Source organism: Anguilla rostrata, chromosome 8, assembly GCF_018555375.3.
Source record: "Anguilla rostrata isolate EN2019 chromosome 8, ASM1855537v3, whole genome shotgun sequence".
NCBI lineage: Eukaryota > Metazoa > Chordata > Actinopteri > Anguilliformes > Anguillidae > Anguilla > Anguilla rostrata.
The window spans coordinates 17,480,245-17,492,810 of NC_057940.1; positions in this window are offsets into that span (position 1 = coordinate 17,480,245).

Consider the following 12,566-nt stretch of genomic DNA (forward strand, 5'->3'; position numbering starts at 1 on the left):
TTGACTACTCTAATGTGGGAGGCCCTTGCAGTGTCAACTATATCAACTGCAATATTAACAATAGTGCAATAGCCTATTTTCTACTCTACTGTGGGAGGCCTCTGTGATGTTAACTACTGTATGGTGGGAGGCCCTGCAGTATCAGCTATATCAACTGTGCAATATTAACAATATCAACTGTGCAATAGCCTATTATCTACTCTACAGTGGGAGACCCTTGTAATATTAACTACTGTATGGTAGGAGGCCCCGCAGCACCCGCTACTGTACTCTGGGAGGCCCCAGGTTGCACCTTCCTCATTACATAAAAGTTTCCGGGGTCATGCAGCCAAGATGTTTCCATTAGCAGCAGGCCAGGAGGACAATTTAGTCTTTTTTCTGCCTGCCCTGTGGGGAAAAAGCTCAATGTAATATTTTTGTTACAGTTCAGAAAGACCTCACATCATACTGTCATAAAAACACTTGGAGGATTAGATTTTAAACAAGAAGAAACGTAGGCAGGATGATTCAGTCAACATTTCACCTGAGTACTAAGGCAGACATTTCAAACAGGTTTGAAAGGGGAATTGCAGGATATTATTTATTTCTCAATTTAATGGCTGTTATAAAGCTAACATATAAATGGGTCTTTATTTTAAAACACTTGTTCATTTAATCATTATTTTTAACTTTGAAAACAAGAAAAAATCTTTTGAATGATTGCATTTTTGATTATTCAAGCCCATGTTAAACAGATATGTAGCGTGGAGATCATCAGTTCATAAAAGCAATGAGATTTTGTAATTTACAGACTCTTGAAAAGTCTCTTATCTGACCATCAAGACCTGCTTCACTTATATGCCTTGTAAAAAGTCACGGTAGCTAGGAGATGGTTATCACTATATCTGTAAAGGATGAATAAATCCACTCACTAAAATACAAAAAAGTGCATGAAATCATTAAGATACAGCTACTACACGCCTCTTTAAGGGCACCTAGCCATCTAGAGAAACACAAATACCAAAAGAAAGAAAGGAAAATGAATGGCAGAACATATCCTGTCACGTTTGCTGTTGTAAGAAAAACGTTGCTCGCTGAAGCAAGGAAGTCAACATAATTCAGCTCCTTTGACCCATGAAAGTCCTCCAGTATCGTTAGAGGATGCCGTGGAAAGGTATCACTCATGACACGAGTTCAGAGGTTTTAACTTGAGGATACAGAAAGCAACGTGTTAAACACAGACTTAAATTATAATGTTAGACACATAAGATAATTCATACAGATAAAACTTTTAGCATGGTACAAGAAATATCCATTAATTTTTGTAATTAAAACAACAGAAGAATTTGCACAAAATATTTCAGATCGCAATAGTTAGGAGGAGTAAGGTGAATATGAAATAGTATGGCTAAATCAGAGACCCTGCTTATCAAATATTTGTAGAGATTTATTAAATTATCACTCAATCAATTTAAAGGTGCACTTACAAGGCTATTATGAGACTGGCTCATGTCAGAGATTGAAATCCAGTAAGGGGTGGCGTGTAATTAAAATGAGCTTGTTCTCTCACTAAATGGACAGAAATGACCTCCAGCAAAGGTTAATCTTTTTCTTAAGATAGTGATTTGTTGGGCTGAGGAGAAGGATGCTGATGGGCCTGTAAGGCGGTGGTATCAGTAAGCCCCTTGTGAAATCCCAAAAACTGTAACTGGATTAGGAGGGCCGTGTGATTTTAGGGGTCCCCCCTTGGGGAGAGGTGTTGAGTCCTGCAGGACCCACCGCGAGAGCGAGCTGATCCCAGGTCAGTCAGCGGGTGAGAACAGCCACTCCAAAGTCTGAACACGCTTTGCGTAACATGAGAAGGAAGGCAGGTGTGCTGGAGTGTGCTGAGGTCATTTTTGTACCTTACCTGGCTCTTAGCCTTTCTTTCAGCCATCTTCAGCACAGCTTCCTGGTTCACAGAAAGAGCAAAGCAGTGTTGTGTCTGCGCAGCAAGGCCAAGCGCTAGCGGACATTCCTCAGGACATTTCTTTAAAAAAAACAAGAGGATTGAGGTAAAAATGTTTTGCATTGGACCCGTGGCTACGTGAAGGAGGCCCCTCTACACGCACATGTACCTCAGAAAATGAATTCAGTGCGGGCACCCACAGAGAGGATTCTACTGAAGGGCACAGATGAAGTGTCCAATAACACTTTCTCAAAAGCAACTTGTTTGCTGGTCACTGGACCAAACATTCTATTGGTCTGATGTTGAATTTGCTCATTGATTAATTGATTGATTGATTGATTGATTGATTGATTGATTGATTGATTGATTGATTCATTCATTCATTCATTCATGTACCACAAACAGAACAAAGGAACAAAAATCTTTTAAAAGTTTTAAGTATTTTCATTTTTTGACAGTAGTGATTTTGATGACAGAAATATTTTGCTGTATATATATATATATATATTTAATTTATTACATTTTGATTTATAATAATAAATGTATAGGTTTCAACTCAATAGAATATATAGTTATTGTGATTCAGAGGGGCACGATGCCCAGTGATGATCTGTTATAACTCAGCTTGTGCAAGAACTGATCAGTGCCAGGATGTGAGTGCTATCAGCAACACCCATCGGCTAATGCACAAACATTAGCACGTCCAGATCTCCACCCGTTCGCATCTTCATCTTCACCTTCACCTGAGTTATGTGGATGAGATCAGTGGTATGAAAGTTGTCACCGATAAAGGGTCTGTCTCACAAAACAATACAAATAAATGCAAGAAGGGCACCAAATATTTTTTTTTTTTTTACCACACTGTGAAACCTTAGATGCTTGAATGTTGTGCTTAAATTGTGATGATAGTATAGAGTCGCTGGTCTGAGGTGGGTGGTGAAGAGCTGTCCCTGCTGCCAAATCAAGACTGACTCAGGTTACACCTGTACCCCCCTCTGTCGGGGAGGGGCACCCCCGCGGAATTCTCCGGAGACTGGAGCAGTGACTGGCTGCCCGACCAGGCGAAAGCTTCCCAAACACAGGCGCTGACCCGCAACCGTCACATCGGAGCTGAGGTCACTTCAAAGCCTCTGCTCACCACCGCCCCATAAATCACGCCCAGCAGCTGCACGTCAGCCAGGACAGAGCCACAGAGGGAATGCCACTCTTTCAGTGGCCCAGATATTTTAAACGATTTCACCTTGTTCGCATTAAAACCCATCTATCAGCTGTGTCTAAACATTGTTAGAATGGCAAATATGACTCCGGATACAAAACTGTGAAGAACGCCATTCCTCTGAATTTGAACTTTATACATACATCATACAGGCATTTGCAGACGCTCTATCAGAGCCGTACAACAAAGTGTATACCATAACAGGAACAAGTATGACGAAACCTACAGGAACACCGCATAGTTCAACCTGGACCTGGTGTTAAATGATAACACTACAACGAGACGCAACAACGCAATCTATGGAAATAAAATAAATAAAATACAGTAGTCGTAAGATGGCATCACTAAGTCACTGGTTGCTTTATGCTGCCATTTTAATGTGTATACCTGGGTGTGTACAACTATGTGTATAACTCTGAACATAGCAGGTGTGTCACTGAATTCACTTGAACAATTAGACACCATGCAACTATTAATAATGATACAGAAATACGGTAGGCCTATATACAGGGACAAAAGGGAAATCATAAAGGCACGTTTTCAAATGTGATAAGACACTTTATAAGCAGCTACTTCCAGGAGTTTGGCTTTAAGCCCACAGAAACCAAACTGGATGCTCAGTCTTACAAGTAAGGAGGGGGAATAGGACTACATCTGCATTCTTTGTCATCTCCACACTGATGCATCTCTCCTACCTGCTTAGGCGACGTACAGTAGAGAAACAGATACTTTATCACAGCTACCAGCATGAGCAAATCATCGCTATTTATGACTGGCTCCGGTCCCGAGGGCAGGAGAGGCGCCTGCGTGCAGATCGAGCGTGCAGCGGCGCCGAGAGCGACCGGCTCGTTCTCTTGGTTACATTAGAGCGCTGGTTCTTAAACTGAGTCCTAGGGGATCCCTGTGTATGCTGGTTTTCGTTACAGCCAGTATCTTATTCAATTAAGATTTTTAATCACTTGTGTTTAAGTTCTTTCATCATTTTCCCCAAATGAACTAATCATGCACATTGTGTTGAGAACACAAGCCAAGCTTCACCGCATTGGCAGGACTTCATTTTATCGAAACTCCCGGGAACAGGAAGTTCTGGTTTCTTGCGAAGTGGCCGTCACAAGACCTTGCTATCTCCAAGTATCTCTGAGGTAGGATGAACTTGAGATTATTCATAGTGAACTCTGGGAACAAAGAGTTCAATGCACTTAAGGTTAGCAGCAGTAATTTGTATTTTCCGTTGAAAAGGTATGTAGTCCTATATTAGGATAAGGGACTATAAAGGTGACCAGAATACTATATAAGTAACCAGAAGGCTATACGTTCAGCTCCCTGTTGTGATGTCATTGTGTCAGTGCGGTGCTTAACCTTCATTGCTTCGGTGAATATCTACATAAGAGAATAATTTTGAAAAAAAAAAAAAAAACATTTTTACAAAACACAAGGTTGATAACAAAGTGATGTTTATATTGAATACAGCCCAGAACCCTCATCCCTCTTGACATAGTCAATCCTGAGCAACCTCCCAACTGCCCTGCTCTGAGGATCCCGCATTGCACTTTCTCTCTTTCTCTGTCTCTCTGTCTCTCTGTCTCTCTCTCTCTCTCTCTCTCTCTCTCTCTCTCTCTGTGACCCATGGGATGATGAGTGTGAGTACAGTTTCCCATCACCTTACCATTTTTTCATGCATTTTGATCCTGATATTGGAGAGGAGTGTCCTTTCTGTTATGCAACATAATCTCTATCATATTTATTGAGTGCCCAAGGTTAGGGTGTCAAGGGTTGGGAAAGATGTTTTCCCTTGAAAGCAAGAAGGTCCTGGGATAGGCTCCAGCACCCCCACGACCCTGAGCAGGATAAGCGGGTATAGATAATGGATGATGTATGGATGTTCATTTTCAGCCCATTTCAGTATTAAGTAAGGAAGAAGTGTGTTCATGTTTTGTTGAATTTCCTGTAAGGACTGGCCATTTGTAAAACAAGAAAGAACTGCATTCAGAGTATAGCATCAGTGTTATGACAATGACACAGATGCTGGTAGCTAGACTCAGGACTGAACTTGCTCACTATAGCCTGATTAGCAACCTGGATGCTTTTTTGCTTATTTCGGGCACATGTAATTTGCTATGTACAGTTCAAGATGATAGACTGTGTCTTCCTTCTTGACTTTATGTTTTATTTTATTTATGTATTTATGTATTTATTGTTTGGGAGAGATGGTTTATGTAATTTAAACATGAGTTGACTTGTATCTAAGGCAGACTAATTTATTTAAAGGCATTTTTTTTTACTTTCAAAATTCTCTGTCTTCAGAGGAAGAAGGAAGCGAAAAGGGCAAAGAAGGGAAGATAAACACAGGAGAAAGTACTTTGTTCAGACTGCATGCTGATTAGCACTAGACTGCAGGGGCACACTTTGGCTCTACTTGCCTGCCTGAAATCTCTGAGCACAACTCAGGAGACGAGGAGAAAAAGCCAGGATCAGAAGCAATCAGATATCACACATTAGGGGCCTGTATTACAAAGCAGGATGAGTTAGCCTCAGTAAAACCCAAAACCCTCCAAAATATGGAACATGGACTGAAGTAAAAATAGAAGTTCCTGGTTTTACTCAGAGCAGTTATCCCACTAACCCTGTGACCCTGCTTTGTGATATAGGCCCCTGGGGTCAACAGGTAAAAACCTTCTCCCCAGATAAAAAACACACACCAAGGACCTTTACATCCTCTCCTCGGGTAACAAATTACACCAGGGGCCCGTCCACCTTCTCCCCCGGTAACAAACCACAAGCATGTCCATGTGCTTTTGGAAAGGAAGGCACCACCCTTGTGATGGTGTTATTGGCTAAATCGTGTGATTTATTGCCAGTATAAGGGATCAAATGCTTAATCCACAGGCATGAGAAGAACCTAAATCATTATTGGGATTTTCCAGTTTGATGTCTGCATTTCTCTCTCAATGGGGTTACCAAATGGATCAATAGGTAAGTTTCAATAGTGCCGAGGGGTAATTTGTGGAATTTGTCATCCTAGCATACTCTAACACAAAATCATTCATTGTGGGTATGTTTTAATTTAAGTATTACAATCAGGCTGTAGTATGTTTAACAAACATAGGATTCCCCTCAATTGATACAGCTCTGAGATAAAGCCAAGCTCAGTTTCCCAGGATTGCAGGGCTCCTGGGTGTTGTAGTCAGCAGAGGTGACAAACGCACCTATCCTCAGCTGCAGTGCTGATAGCACACACGTGTGCTGGTGACCTCACAGGCACAGATGTCTGCTCCAAATTAGTTCAAAAGAAAGAGAGAAAAATGGGGGAATCTTGTTAAAATATTTTTTTAAATGCTTTAAAAGGTATTGTATGGAAAAGTCACAAAAAGTCACATAGAATTAAATAATTATGTTACACGGACCAGGCATATTTCCAACTTGCTGTTAATTCTAAAAGGTTAGCCAGGTGGATTTATGAAAAAACCAAACCTGTGCAAAGGTTGGACATACAAAATGTGTTTAATTCATCCAGATTTGTGTCACAGTAGCTTAGTATATTTATTTAGACTTTTTCACATTTATTCCAAGCTTTAATCTAATCAGATGTACAAGCTGAATCATATTTGTACATGGAACTACTGAAAATGTTTAGCTGCCCTTTAGAAGAAATATTTACAGTTTAACAGAAAATGAGTCCATCTGTGTGTTTGTGTGTCAGAGAGTGCAATAGGTCAGTTTCACGCACTGGGGAGAAACCATTCAAACATACTGGCTCAGGGACATATTTGTCTCTTGTTTAGGAAACAAGTGCCTGAGGCTTTCCAGGGGATGTGGTTTTATTGTTTGTTTTGTATGAGCTACTGTGATCTGAATGTGACCTTGCTCACTGATCGTCACTGCATGCTCCATTTGTTCTCTAGTGCTGTTACAATCTTAAGTTTCTTCCTGTAGACAGTCAAAAAATCCTTGGACCTTTCTTCAGTCAGAGTAATGCCATGTATTTTGTGGAGGATCCATCTGAATGATCTGAGAATTCCTACAGAGAATCAGGGAAAGGGACTAAAAAATCTCTACATAACAGCAAACTTTCCTTTTACCATTTATATGGTTTTACTCCAGTGATGTCTTGTCAGGTGAGTGCTTTCCCTCTTGAGTTTACTGGTGTGGTGAAGGTTTTTATCCTTCTTATTGCTGGGCTAGGTTTTACCCTTTAAGTCGTGGCTGTGTGTCTTCTGAGACATGCTTAAGCATTACATGTAAAATGATTTGTTTGTGAGCCACTCAGATTAGGCTTTTACCACCGTAGCTCTCCTTTCTCTCCTTATTGGACATGATAATTTTTATCTGTTTCCTTGTTGATTATCATAGAAAATGATCAGCATCCGCAAGTACTGGTCTCCAGGTACTTGCAGTATCTTTTATTGTTCACCAGATGGCACCATTGTATATTTTATGAGTATTATGAATGGACATTTATATAGTTATCTGTAAAAATAACTTCCATACAGTTTGTCTTGTTGTTTGCTAAGTTCATGCAGAATTGAAGAGACATTCTTCAACATTCTTCAGCAAGATACCTTTACTGAATTACAATGTCTTATGCTCAGTTGTAGAAGGTAAGCATGTGGCACGTATTGCTTCTCTTACCTGCAATTGTTTGTGTGTAATCAAAAAAATCTGGTACTTGTAATGAACAGGATATGACATTCTAATGTAAGTATGAACACTTTGTATTACTTTAATACCTGAATTATTACTAAGTGCAACAGAGAACACAGTGCAGTGTTTGAATACAGGTGCCAGGTTATCTCAGGGTTATTCTGTGTGTGGGGCCCTGATATGTAAGGTTTGATAGTACAGCTGAAATATCCAGCGCCTTGTTCAGGAAAGAATGCCCGCATGAAATGTAACCCATGCATTTCACAGGGTTCCCCCAACCTTTAATGGTTTATGAACACAAAGGCAATCAAAATGAAGCTTGACATTTCTCCTGAATGATGGATTACTCTGAATAGCCATTATTTTTGTCTACAATTCCTTTTCATAGATTTATTATTACATATAATGCTCATATGAGCTCATTATGCTGATTTGAGAAAATATATTTCATTAACATTCATATCATCGATTGCACCTCTTGGCTCAGATACAGTGCAGTTCAGTACTGATTGCTGATCAATCCACTGTGCAAAGACTCAGTAATGGCATTTAAGAAAGTAAGAGTAACACTTTTTTTAAAAAAAGCAAGTCCTTGATTAATAACATATAGGACATAAAATTGCAAACCTTAAATAGAAAAATGAAGTTTCAGCCTTCCTCAAAATGCTGAGAAATGAAAAATTGAGGAAAGAAATGATATGCTAAGAATGAATGAAGTCTAGCTCTATTTAAGGAGGAGACAAACTATCATATTACTCAAACTTTTTCTCCTAAGTGCAGAAAGCATGTAAGCAATGCTGCTCAGGCTCGGCAGTGGGTGAGGGAGATGGGATCAGGAGGCTGGGTGCTGACAGAGGCCAGCGTTACATTAGGGGAACAAAAGCTGCTGTGCCTCCTTCCAATCAGCAGGCACTGATGATACATAGAGGTGGTTAACGGGTTCGCGCGCTAACGCTCATGCTCCAGAGAGCGATTCTCACATGAGACTCAGGGAGAATTGAAGAACAGATAGCATAGCTTCAGCACTGCTCAGTCATGCACTGCTGGCAAGAACACCCATTTCTCAAAGGGTGCAGGATTTGTTGCAGCAGGAATGTCCGTTAAACGACAGATATACCCCCTTCCTCACCTCTTTTTTGTCTTTCATCTGACTGTGATTAGATTTTTTGTTATTTAGAGATTAACAGGAAGACACCAGCACAAGCAAACTGAGGCACATACCTTCCTGCTTTTAGTGAGATCCAAGCTGACAAGCTTTAAAGGATTCTAATGTGATTCTAACGCAATTCCAGAATTTTTCCAAGCTGCTAATTTTTCTTAATTAGGTGGTTTTCATGGTTACAGGGATTTTTTTATCCTCTTAAACCAAATTATCTGAGAAATACCATTGCATGCCATGCAGAATAAACATCCCATGTTTAGATCATGCTTAATGTGCTATATTGTAAATAATTACATAAAAGAGAGATAATGAAAGTTATTAACCGATCAAAATAAAGACTGAGGTAAATCAATAGGCTCCTAATTAGGTTGTTAAACACGTGTTTTAGTTCTTTCATAATTTCCATAACCTTACTAACAAAATGCACGCTAGGCTTGTTATCATTTGCTTTATCTTTGAATTCTTCATTATCTACCAAATGGTTAGTGCTGGTGGCCATATATCCACACTTTCACCAAATATATGCCTGATGATTCACCTCAGTCTTTATAGTGTGAACGTGGGACTTCTATTTTCATGGCATACATAGCTATTTCTGACAATGTGGCTTAAGTGGGTAAATAATCCCTCTCAACATGAAAAGCACCTCATTTAAAATGTTTTTACATTTTGTTATAATTCTGAGATTGCAACTGTATTTGGAACAAAAATCAGCATACACAAGCCCAAGGTTCGGAACCAGTGTCTTAGATGAACTGTCGCAATACCAGCCCCATCTTGAGTGTGGTGCATAATGACAATATACATTTATACAATTAATTGCATGTAAGATCACAGTATAATTTATTTATAGGGAGGTACATGAGCTGCATTATGCAATTCAGTCTATAAAAGCTTTAAAGGATGACAACATAAACTTTTAAAAATTTACCAATCAGTGACTGCTGATATCTTCCCTGGTGAATGTGTTTGCCTTCATTGAAAAACACTGTTCACCAAAACATGTTTGTCAAAAAATTGTGAATCATTTAATTTGGAATCAAAGTTTAGGATTAATATAAACTCAACTGGGCCAGTATCTTAGCAGTGAGAAAGATAAAGATAACAAGACATTATTCTAGAATTTTTAACCCCAAGATGGCCAGACTGCTTGAAAAGAAAATTACAGCATTCCAGTAGTGGCAATGGTGTAGTGCCCTCTCAGACAATACTGAACAACTACATGCAAATTCTTAGGGAGAGTGGTAAAATAACAACCTAAGCAATGCAATTTTACTCCTGATCTTGTAATTTTACTTTACATCTTGTTTGACAGCAGAAAAAATGGACTGTCTTCATCAGTTTTCAACAGGTTTCCAAAGAATGAAAAGAAAGGGGGAAAGTCCTTCTGGGTGGACATGAAGCCTTTATCCCCTAAAATTGCTTCAGAGTTTGTCTTAAAATTAAAATAAGTATATATATGATAAGTATGGCTTGTTCTGTACACGCGTGGTATGTGGTGATGATCCCAGAAAACGCCGGTGTTTTTGTTGAACCAGACGGAATGGAAGCGTTATGGAAGTAGCGCGATGTAGGGGATTAAAGGATAACGACGGAACAATGACGCGACCGCAAGGAGAGGAATGATGCGGTGGAGCAGTGAAAGAGGGCTTTAATGTGTACTTAACTAAAATATTCCTCTGACAAAAAAGAGCCTGTGATCTATCAACTCTCAGAGCCCTTCACATTGACATCTTTCAGGGGATTAATCTTTAAATTGCACCTTTGAACAAACTTCATACGTATACAAAAATGTAGCCTATATAACCTAAAACCTATTTTTGAAGAAGTTTTGAAACCACGTCTGATGCCGTTCTCAAGTAATTTTATGCAGGATTGCTGAAATACGCATAGGATAAAAATTGCACAAGGTATTCATATTTAGAATTACTAGATCAGATGTGCAATGTAGCCTATGGTTTAGGAATGACTTTGATCTACATGTTATCCAACTATTGTTAACCAGTAAGAACATTTCAAGGTGTAGGATAACTTTTTTTAATGCCATTGAAATAAGGTGTGGCAAGATGACATGTTTGATGGTTTTGCTGAGTGACACCATAGATCAGGTGTAGGCAACCCTGCTCCTAGAGTGCCAGTTATGTTTCTGGTTTTTGTTCACCTGAGCTTGATTACAGGAGTTTGATGGATGATTAGAAGTCTGAGAGCGCCTCCGTCGCCTGTATTAATTAAAATGAATCCAGTTACATACCCCTGCCATAGATAAACTCAGGAGCAAGCTTTTGGTTTTTAATGAGCATTGTTATTACAGTAACCTAAATAAATTTTAAAGCGCAAATTTTCTTTAAAAAATTTTATTGTTTAAAATATATGGGATAAAAGCATTCTGTAACAAATCCATTGACAGACACAATGTATTGTATAGAAATTCAAATGATACTCATGGTTTGATTTTAAGGGATGGCATGCATATCTAGCTACATCAAAAATCACAAAAAAAGTAAACCATGAGGTACAGAAGGAGATTTCACTAAACAACAGACAACAGGTACTGCTTACAGAACACTTACTTAATGTGTTTCATGGTCTGCAGTGGCTTAGAACCAGTGATACTGGTGCTGTTATTGAGTGCTGCTGCAAACTGCAGCTTCCATTTTTGGCTGGATCACAGCAGCGGGGCCAGCCGTACAAACGCGAATGTCTGTGACTGAGTGACTGAGTGAGTGATGAAGTTACACCATTGGTCACCCAAGTTATGAAGTTACACCATTGGTTGGCTGGATCATGTGTTCGGTCCAGCCATAAACTAGGTTTTGACCTGGTCTTGTTACCACAAGCAATGGAAATGATAACATGAGTTTTAATCGCCCTCTAGTGGTGAGAGAAGATTCACAGGAAAAAACTGGCTGTGGTGGCACGGCATTAAGGTCAGTGCCTGACCAGAGTCCGGCAGCCTGAAAACCTTGTTTGCACCACTGAACTGTGGTTTGCACCTGGCTACCAGGCAGATAATGAAAACACTGCCAGGCTTGTGCAAACAGAGCAGGAATTGGCCCGCAGATGGCAGCCTGGCCATCTGGCTGGGCCTGTCCATCTGCGTCTGCCATTCAGGCTGTTGCTTGCAACGCTACAATGTTTAATCAACATTAATCATAGCTCCTTCTCCCAAGGATTGTCTGCTTTTGAAATCTTATATACCTTGAAACACACGCACACACTCGCACACGTGCTTACACGTTTGCACACATGCACACGCACAAACATGAAAGGTGAGAGTCTAGACCAAAAGTTTCACTTTGCACCGCTTTTTTCCCTGCTGGTATTGTGATATTTGCTGCTTTTAACTGGAAACTCATTTTAGTTCAACATAAAAAAGAAAATGCTTTACGTGATTGCATACAGAGTCAATTCCCACAATTGTATTTTCTGTCAATTACCACGTTCTGCAGTTTAATTGATAGGCTACTTGAATTTTTCACTGCAGTTCTTTCCTTGACTTAAATAGCCTTTATTTTCTACTTATCATATGATATCCAGCTTAACTATATATACGAAAAGACTGTACATTTTAAACAAAAGCTGCACACCTATTTATCTCTCGGTTAATACAAAAACTATGT